The sequence below is a fragment of the Ictidomys tridecemlineatus genome, chromosome 11 (genome assembly GCF_052094955.1).
Source record: "Ictidomys tridecemlineatus isolate mIctTri1 chromosome 11, mIctTri1.hap1, whole genome shotgun sequence".
In the NCBI taxonomy this organism is placed as follows: Eukaryota; Metazoa; Chordata; class Mammalia; order Rodentia; family Sciuridae; genus Ictidomys; species Ictidomys tridecemlineatus.
The window spans coordinates 90621932-90632356 of NC_135487.1; the positions used below are offsets into that span (position 1 = coordinate 90621932).

A 10425-nucleotide genomic window follows, 5' to 3' on the forward strand; every position below is an offset into this window, starting at 1 on the left:
TGTTAAACAAATATTGTCTATGTATTCTGATTCTCAAATAAATAAATAAAAGTGGATAATAAAATCGCTGGGTGTCATAACTTTGACAAATTTATTGGCTGGATAAAAAGTCTACCATAAAACATGAAAATTAAGGAGTGATTTCTTATGTATGAGAAAGGGCAAACAAAAACAAGAAAACCTTATCATCTGTCCCAAACTTCTAGGAACCTAAGGATGAAATAGAAAAGAGAGATGAAACATTTGACTAAAATTAACCATTAAAAAAGTTTGCATGCTTTCTATTTGAAAAACAGCAAAATCTCATTTTGTGAATTTTAAAATTTCGTTATTGAAGTTTTATCATTTCCAAACTATTTTCCATAGTGCCATAAGATTAGAAAGCACATTCTTGCTAGAGACCATGTTCCCCACATCAGTCATTAATTGTCAGCAGCTTTTTCCATTTGCTATTCTTTCTGTTTCAGCATCAGTAATCCAGTAATTTTTTATATTAAACAATATGTCTTTTGATCTGTTACCAACCCCGAGAGGAACTAAGTGAGACTGCCCTACGTTGGACATGCTTATTACTTAGATGGTTTGAGCTTGTAAATTTAAAGCTTCAAGACGAACATCCTGCAATAGAAGGAAAAAGCCAGTATAGCCTAGTGATAGGGGACAGACCAGATGCTTAGGGCTTGCTAGAAGTTTAAGTGTCAAAATATTTAAGCATTAAAAAAGTCTTTCATGTAAGGAACTTCAAAACCTGTCAAAACTGCACTGCTAATGGCTCTATAATAAAACATGTCCCTGAGCACAAAAGTGGAGGCAAGAAAGAGTTAAAGGTTTTACATCTGCAAGGAAGGATATTTCTATTGGGACACAAGTAGCATAAGATGGTGTGAGGGGGAAGAAAAAAAAAGAGAGAGAGAGAAATGTGTTACAGTAGATGGGGTAGAGAGAGGTGATGGGAGGGGAAGTAGGAAGGGCAGCAAAATACAATAGACTCTAGTATGGCAGTATGCATAAACGTGGCTGTATAACCAATGTGATCCTGCAATCTGTACATGTGGAAAAATAAGAATTCATACCCCATTTGAATCAAATGTATGATATGTCAAGATCACTGTAATGTTTTGAGCAACTAATAAAAAAACCACCTATCACATGGTATACAATTGGTTAAACAGAACTTGCCTCTTGTTGCAGACTGTTTCTGCCCACCCTCGATTTATAGTTCAGATTTTAAACTTAGTGTGATGGTATTAGGAGGTAGGGTCTGTGGGAGGTAAGGAGGTGAAGGGAGGGAAGACTTTATGCATGCAATCAGTGATTAACAAAGGGGCCCCCGAGAGCTCACCAGTCTCCCTTCCACATGTGAGAATTCAAGGCAAGAATTCATCTGTGTGTAACACAGAAGAGGTCCCTCACCAGTTCCAAGCCATTCTGGCATCCTGATCTTCAGATTATGAAGAGTAATTTCTGTTGTTTATATGTCATCTAATCTATGGTACTTTACTATAGCAACCTAAAATGCATAATGCCCCTGACTTGAATATTTCAAACCTCTAAATCTTAATTTAACATTATGTGGGTTATATCCTATTACCTAGGAATCTATAGCTTCATCTTGAGAATGGGCAAAGTTATTCACACCTGCAATGAACATTTATCTTAAACCTACTTTATATCAATTACCATACAGAATTTTTTTTTAAAAAAAGATTCATGTTTCTGTTTTTTGACCAGATATATTGCAAATATGCCATCACTACCAGTTTGGCATATTGTAGTACAGGTATTTAAACAACTTTTCCAAATCTCAAGAGTTTTTAGGTAGCTAAGTACCCAGGTAAATGAACATTATTTAGAAATCTTACAGGATTGCAAATAAATGAATATCTGAAGTGAAGAATAATGAGAAAAGCATGGAAACTAGCCAGAGATCTGAAGCTGGAGAACTGAAAGATCAAACTACTCTTCTCTAAAGGAAGATAGGAAAAAAAACATAGAGTTGAAAGGTTAAATGAAAACAGAAAAAAAAATCATTTTTTCCAAATGGCAAAAAATAAAGAAAAGCAAGTGTACTATAAATTATTTTCCCTGATGCTAATAAAATATCTAATGTATGTTCATCACATAAAGAAATGTGTAAAGACATGTTCAGGAAAGCTAGTTTATAATTAGTTCATAGATGCTCAGTTTGGGGGAATATGTCAGATCTACCCAAAGTGCTATTCTGGAGAGAGAAAACCACACTTCCCACTTCATCCCCACTGGAGGAAAGGAAGGAACAAGATCTTGAGGGGAGGTATAGTTTTAATATTGCTAAATCTGTGATAATTCTGTTTTAATCCTTGGTGTTGAGACCCACGTGATCAGTTGGTGATTCACTGAGCCTCTGCAGAGGACAGACCACATTTATGGAGAAAAAAAAAAAAGTCACCTCTAAAGACACTCCTATTCCTACAGCGGGAGATTTCTAATTGGATAGAGCTCCCATTCTCATATCAGACTTACTTGGAAGTGCTGTCTTCCTCAAAGTCCACTGAGCCCCAGGAGTGAGTGTGTGTGTGTGTGTGTGGGGGGGGGGTCCACAAAGAAGAGGAGGTTAATTCAGGATTTTTCACTTTCACAAAGGAAAGTGAAACTTTCATTCTAACTTCACTCTAGCTTGGGAGCCAGTAATCTTAAAGAGGTCTTCATATATCTCACAAGAAAACTTTCTAATTCCTGCCTAAATTTCTTTCTACTGGCGAAAGACAGTAAAATCATTAAAGCCGAGAGTGAGATCTGAGAAGGGGCTTCTTGGTTTGGTAGAGCTGTCTGTATTTCAGTGTCCAGGTCAGGGGACCAATGAGATGTGAGAGAGCCACTGTAATGTTGTTTCTCAAGTCCTATTTGCCAAACACTGCCACAGAAGAGACCAGTCGCTGGGGGCCTGTGAGGGAGGGGTAGGTGAGTAGCATTTCCATATCATCAGTATGTTTCAGACCTGTAAGAGAATGGCCAGAGAAGAGGGAGCACTAGGAATGGCCACTGGTTCTTAAGAACCCCTGTTGGAGTTTTACCCCTGCAGGTAAAGCCTTCCTGCTTTCTCAATGCCAAAGGACAGAAGTGGCAAGAAAGAAAGCAAAGAAGCCCTGACATCTCTGCACTGACAGAGGCAAAGGACTCCTTGTGGCCTCTCAGGCATTGGAGAGGAGGCCTGGGAAACTTGGAATCCCTGACTCCTTACTGGCTGCTCAGTTATACCTCAGTTTAACAGCTCCCCACCCTTCCCAAGTCATCCCAGAAAAATGCCCCAACTACTCTTAACCCAGAGCCTGCATTATGGGGCACCTGACTAATGACCAAGTGTTCACAAGTGCCCATTTCTTACCCTCTGCTTTGTGCTGACCAAACTTAAATCAGGCAGCTTCTCCACACAGGCCCTTGAAATTTAGCCCCGGACTCCCAATCTGAGCAAGCACTAAAATGGGGAACAGTTGCCCTTGTCACTTGCTCCCCCAAATTCCTGGAACACGGATACGTTTCTTGTTAAATCATGCCCTGGCCAATGAATTTATTCCCCTTATGTGCCCCACTTTCTCCTGTGGCTACTCCCCTTACCTAATAGGAAACAACAAATCAAAAACTCTCATTTTCAGTTTGGTTTTGGGAGGCTTGTGGATTTTTCACTTTGATAATAGTTGTTCTAATTAAAGTCTTTCCCTATCTTATATAAGTCTGCATTTGTTTTTACTTGATATTGGTGTGCAGCTAAGAATGATCCCAAGTGAGTCTGAGCCTCCAAAGGTAAGGAATGAAAACTTGGGGCCCCTTGCATTTATCTTTTTTGGGGAAAGGTAAAGAGGTCTGCGATGAATAGCTCTCTCTTAAACTTCAACTTTCTAAAGCGAAATGAATTTCGAAATGAAGTTTGAAGCCTGAGCTCTAGGAGCCTCTGGCTGGGCAAGAGAATTGCTGGTTGGAAAACACCATTGTGCTCACTGCTGGGGCGGAGGGTGTGCTCAGAACAGTGTGGGGTGGAGACAGAGGAATGAGGGGTGGGATGGGCGGGGAAAGAAGTGGGAGGTACACCAGGAATCAGTAGAAACCGCGCTTCTGTGGGCGAACACCGGTGGGGGGTAAGGAGGAGGGTGGTCTTAGCCTCTGCACCCTGAGGTCACCAGCGGCGGCTGCTGTGGCTAGAGCAGCAAACAGCAACAGCGAGCGGGATGGAGTTAGGACCGCTCGGAGCGCCCAGGTCTCGAGGTAGTATAAGGTTTGCAATCCTTCCACTTGCTGGCAGTTGCAGAAGATCTCCTTTTTAAGTGAAACGTACATGCCACCCCTCCGAGGGCTGCGGCTTCCCTGGGCTGCTTCTTTGCTTCTCCCTTTTCCGGCCCTCGCGCTCACTCTTTAATTTGTCCGCGCCCCTAAGTTTGCCAAGAGCTCGCTTTCGGCTGGGAGAAGGGTCCCGGCCAGGCGCCGCGGGCGGGGGCTGGGGACCTGGGAACCGCAATCCAGAAGCATCGTGGGCCATGTATATTTCATCAAACGGACTTTGGGTGCGTCGCGTCTCGCAGCCATCAACGCTATGTGCAGTGACATTTCTGACTTGAGTGGAGGAATGCGCGAAGGAAGCCCGGGCGAAATTGGTACTAGAGGATCTTCTTGGCGCCAATGCTAATTGTCCTGATTTATGTCCCTTCTGACTAAGCTCAACATCTTCATCTGAAATAAAATGAAAGCGGTGCCAAGCGGGATAGAACCGCCTGGCCGCTGGTTCTGATCCCTGGGAATTAGGAAATCGTCCTGCAGCTTAAAAAAAAAGAAAGAAATAGAAATAGAAAAAAGAAAAAAAATCCCTCAGTAAAAGTTTAAGGCGAGAAGTGGCAGAGGCAGCGGCGCGAGGAGGCGCGGAGAGCCGGCGAGCGGAGAACTGGGCTGGCAAGACCTCCGAAGGCTGCGATTTCATTATTAATATCACTATATTTTTGGAGGGAGAGGCACCTTTCTCATCCTCTCTTCCTCTCCGCCCACCCCTTCTCCCTCCCCCTCATCTACCTGTCAAAGTCACTGATCTTTTGCATTTCGGAAGAGGACGTCAACGGGAAGGAATTCCCCCTCTTGGTGCGGGCTCCAAGAGGGGGAGACGCGCTGGAGGCTCCCCACCGGGGCGCGAGGCGAAGGTAATTAAGCGGCCGGGAGTGGCGTACCGGCGTGGGTTCTGGGTCCGCAGAGTCCTCTCCCGCAGTCTGCCGGGCGCGATCTGGACCCCGGGGCTGTGGCGGCGGCAGCGGCGGCGGCAGCTCGGGTTCACACCCCCAGCCTTCCCGTTCCGCCCGCGCCCCAGGAGGAAGCTCCGCGGAGCTGCCGCCGCCCGCCGTTGCGCCGCCCGCGGGCTCCGCTGCTGCGGCCGCCGCCCGAGGCGGACCAGGCAGGGCAGGGCCGCCGCCCCGCGCCGTCGGCTCGGCTCCCGCCCGGCGCAAGGGCAAACGGGCCACACGGTAAGTGCTGCCGGTTTCCCTCTCCTCCTGCGACCCGAGCCTCTCGTCTTTGCCCCGCTCCCCGGGCTTCCTCCCTCCCTCTGGCCCCCCCAGTGCCATCCACAGGCGGGAGGGGAGACTCCGGGTGGGCGAGGAACTTTGGAAAGCGCCTTGAGGAGGCAGCGCGCTGAGCCTCTGTGCGCACACACAACCCGCACCCTCTCACACCCACACACAAGTCTTCCTGGGTGTGCGCCCCGGGCAGGTTACGTGTCTGTCTCTTGTCTCGGGAGCCCGGGCTCTGGGTCGGTGCCTCTATCCACAGCCTGACAACACACCGCGCTGTCTCTCACACACCTGACCACACACAACGCTCAGGAGGGCTATTCTTGTTCTTCTCATTTTCTTTCTCCAATTGTCTTCTTTGGGAGAAAGAAACTTGCCCTGATGCCAGCCCTGTGGAGCTAGTGTCTACACTGAGAGCTTTTGAACTCCCCTTCTTTTAATCTCCTTTATTGGTACGAGATTAAAGCACTACTATCCCACGTTGTGCAGCTGGGGAGAAAGGGAAATTGAAAAGGGAAAGACTAGGTGTAAGAATGCTGTTTGAAATCTTTTCTCAGACACTGGCATCACATTAATCAGTTGATGTATTCGGCAGGGGACATTGAGTTGCTCTCTGATATGAATCTGTGGATATCTATATATAATACAAATAATACCGAATATTATTGGGCCCAAAATAACCAATTAAGTGATTCATACAAGAGAAAACTTAGATAAAAAAAGAAACTGCGCCCTCTGCTGTTTATTTTGGTAACCTCACCAGGGCACCATTTTTTTTTTTTTTTCCAGAAATCCACTTAAGAGTAGGTTGTCATTTTTACAAGGCAAGAGGGGAAAATTCCTAGAGGAGGGATTTGAGAGCAACTTTATTTGGAAAAGTCGCAGGTTGAGTTCTTATTGTTGAATCAGGTGTAGATTTCTAGAGCATAGAAGCTTTTGTTTCCCCTATTCCACATCCTTCTCTTTGCCCAAGGAAGAATGGAGCCACTCCTTATGATAACAGTTTGTCAATCTTTGGAATGGAAAATTCTGAGTAAGAGTCAGAATTTCACCAAACATATGGTGAATCTGGCAGTAGATTTTCTCTAGAAATAAGGCCTCATTTTAGGATTGAAAATACTAAAAGTTATTTTACAGGAATAAAAAAAAGTAAGATTTTCCATCAAATTCATTCATTCAACTATGCTTAGTGGTTAGGATTGTTAGAAAGTTTTCTTTTTTGGGGGGAGGGTCAAGTTTTTTTTTTTTTTAAATTTGTCTAGCCTTTGAGGTGCATCTCTAACCTGTGAGAAAATCATCAAGCCCACACTTAATTATTTTGAACTATCACTTTGAATGCCTTACCTGCCCCCTTTTCACTTTGGCAAAGAAAAAACAGCTCAATAACTGTCCAGGATTATTTTTTGAAAATAAACAACTTTCAGGTTTTTTTCATTAAAATAAAATTTTGATCCCTGCTTGTGGATCATCACGTAAAGAAAAAAAAATGCACCAAGGTTTTCACATGCAGTGTTGTTCCAGCTTACATATAAAAGGGATATATTTTCTTTTTAGGTTGCCATAAAATGAAATAACATTTAATCACAAAAGGCCTGCGTGGGGGCATTCAGAATTTCCAGTATCTAGGTGAATTCTATTTGATGATATTTCCTATTGTGTAATTTAAGAAGGGTAATCATGAAAATTTTGAAAAGAAACAACTTGTTTTATTTGGACATAAAGCTATTTTCCTATTAAGATTTTTGTTTTGTCAGCTTTCTCTGGCATTTGGGTTAAAATGATTCAGGTTTGTTTTTTTATTTTTTGGAAGAGACTAATGTATTTTGTAGTTTTCTTTTGTGTGTTTGAAATTGGTGTAAATACTGTCTTCACTTCCATTATTGTTCTGAAAAACATCAGGTGATATGTTAAAAAAAAAAAAGTTAAAGCCTTACTTAGTTAGTTAATAGGTTTTCTCAATAAGGATTTGGAGACAGTTTTCAAGTGACCAGAACACCAAGTTACTTGGAAGGAAATAAAATTTCATACAACTTAGGAAACCAATTGTATTTCAGTGTTGAAAAGTGTGTACATATGTGTGAATTGCAGTGTATTATAGGTCAGTAAGTTACTTAGTATACTTTCAAAAATAATTTGTATTTTTATTATCCAGAGTTTGTTTCAAAACTTTAGATGGGTGTATTTGAGAAGTTGGCTCTCTGAACATTCCTGTATGAGAATAAAAAATTTATTGTTCATGTGGTAATTAAACAGATTTCTTCTAGGCTTAACTGATTCCGCAATAATTTTATGTATTATCCCATCCATAGACATTCTGCAAAATGTGTGCTATCTGATTTCTGTAATCAGTCTTCTCTTGGTGAAAATAGAGACCTTTTGATACTAAGGTGTGTTACTTGGTTTTATTAAGAATCTCATGATAGGCAGTTGCTCATAATACCCAATCAAGTATGACTAGAATATGCCAATGATGTTTCAGTACACATTAAATTCCTTATATTTTGAGAGCAGTTAATAAAAAGACGCCTATATTTCCCATTAAGAATACTCAAAGATACCTTCTTCATGACAAATATGTGCAAAGAGCATTCAATATATGTTAAAACATCTCATGTAATAAATCTCATTATGATCATATGGGAAGTTGCTAATTTTGAGAGGTTATAGAATTTGTGTCTTTTTTTCCTCTTATTTTTCACTCAATGGAATCTGATTATAGTCAATTTTTCTTTTGTTCCTTTCCATTCAGAAACATGCATATTTATAAAATTCTTAATGTCTATAAAGAATGAGTCAATAGCTGTCTATTTCAGGTGCCCCTGAAGAGCTGAATATTTATGGAATGAATAGCCTACTACTACCACCCCCACCTCCTAGTGAGATTATATAATAAAATGAATGCTGAAAGCTAGATAGAGTTAGTAGATTTACTGGCAATATTTTTCTCTCAGTTGATGAAATTGACAGTTGCTTTTAGAATAGAATACAATTGTTTATCATTTTAATTATTATTACTTTCATTAATATTTTGTGAGGATTTTTATTTTATTTTGTTTTTACCACTCTGAGTGAAGGGCCCGTGAAATGCCTTTTTACAAAGTGAATCCAAGGTGGAAAGGAATTAGATAGAATCTCAGAAAAATATATATTTCATGTATGCAAAGCCATTTTATAGCCCATTTTAGCCCTGATCAATAATATCTATGAACTTCAGGGCCGTGCCATAATTTTGCATATTTTTATTGGCTTTCCAAATTTATACACCAGAGTTCTATGGAGTACTCAGGGCTTATTAACGGGTATTTTTTTTTTTTCAAAGAGGACCTCTTAGTCCTAAGTTCACAGGTAGAGATGATGGCATTATTTGATTACAGTGAGTTCCCAAGGTTGGCAAAGTAAGAACTAAAGCTGGGACAGCCCAGAGCTCTTTTGAAGCTATCCTTACTTAGGCGATCCAGGCACTTGAGACAAATTCAAAAGCCACATTACTTGGCAATTAGTTCAGTTATGGGCCAGAAGGGATACCTTCAGTATATTAAGTCCCCAAATATGTCATTGACTGTCCTTCTCATAATCGGTTTGCCTAGCTATTTGCCATGATGACCTAGCTCTTAAGAAGCTATTGATATTTTTAACCTGGTGGAAAGCATGGCCAGATGGGAACCAGGGCCATTAGGTAATAGAGGTCATGGCGTAAATCATATTCTATTTGTACATCATTTTATTTTCTTTGAAAACTCCATAATTATGCTTCAATAGCACATTCCTGATTTTCACAGAGGTTTTTTTTTTTTTTTCCTTTGTGTGTCATGGAAGTTCATAGATTTAAATCCTCACTAATTTGAAGTTAAAATGATTTTCTTTGCTATGTGTGTGGCACTGAAAAGTTAGGAGACCCTGAAATGAAGGAAGTAAGAGAGGCTAAAAATGTAAAAATGAGAATAAAAAATCAAATAATTATTTAAAAAAAAACAGCTCAGTGACCCTCTGTTCTTGATCTGTAATATACTGTGGTCCATATCTTTTTCTGTGTCAATGGGAGCTCATTAAATGTAAATTCTGCAGACTAACTGAGCCATGCCATATTAGTGCTTGCCAAAGCTTGACATTTTTAATACATTAATAATATGTCTGTAATGTAATGGAAAACTATTAATCACAACTGGTTATATGCCAGAAATTTAAGCTATAATTGGCTGCTTCTTGTCAAGAATGTCTGTCGCACAGTCCTGCAACTGCCTAATATTCAAATATCTTGCACTCCTCTGCATTTTTTCTTGTCAGTTCTCTAAATTCGATCAATGGTGTAGTCCATAATTCTGTGTAATGACCATCATTATAATTCTGATATAATTTAATGAGAATTCGTTATATTGGGATTACTGTTGTATCAGAATACAGTAACAGGTCCACATACATTTCCTTAGTGTCCAAGTTTTTCATATACAAACCTATGATCACTCTTTTATTTTGAAGTGGAAGTAAAGCAAAATGTGGATGAGGACAAACTATCTAAGAATAAATGGATTTAGGGAATAATATTGGTTAAGAAAAGTGAAGACTAATCTCAGAGATCATTCAAATATATATTTGAAGTCGTAATCTTGACATAAAATTATGAATTAACACATAATGCTCCCTCAGTTCAGATTCAAAACAGTTTCGAGTTTTCAAGACTATATCGTTCTTGATAAATAAATTGCTGTATATTTGAAAAGATGAATTGAAGTTAATAATTTCTGACCTAGTTGATTTTCACTGCTTCACTTATTTAATGTTCACTACCTTCACACGTTACAGTGTTTGTTTCTTCTTACAATAGTAAACATGGTTGAAAAATGCCTTCAGAAAATGTGGATATATATCATTTAACACCTTTTCAGATTATTAATTGTCAAAGTGT

General features: G+C 40.4%; 1 protein-coding gene across 11 annotated transcripts in view; it reads left to right on the forward strand.

The window, feature by feature from the left end:
- Positions 1-3699: 3699 nt before the first annotated feature.
- Ntng1 (netrin G1) overlaps positions 3700-10425 on the forward strand; it is a 347490-nt gene continuing 340764 nt past the window's right edge. For 8 of the 11 annotated variants that reach the window (XM_040289044.2, XM_021735812.3, XM_021735815.3 and 5 more), the window contains exon 1: positions 5020-5159. The gene's annotated coding sequence lies outside the window, so the exon portion shown is untranslated. Of the gene's footprint in view, positions 3781-4078; positions 4240-5019; positions 5160-5354; positions 5478-10425 lie in introns of those variants that run through there. The other 3 variants (XM_078026844.1, XM_040289045.2, XM_078026843.1) reach the window with 3 other exon arrangements.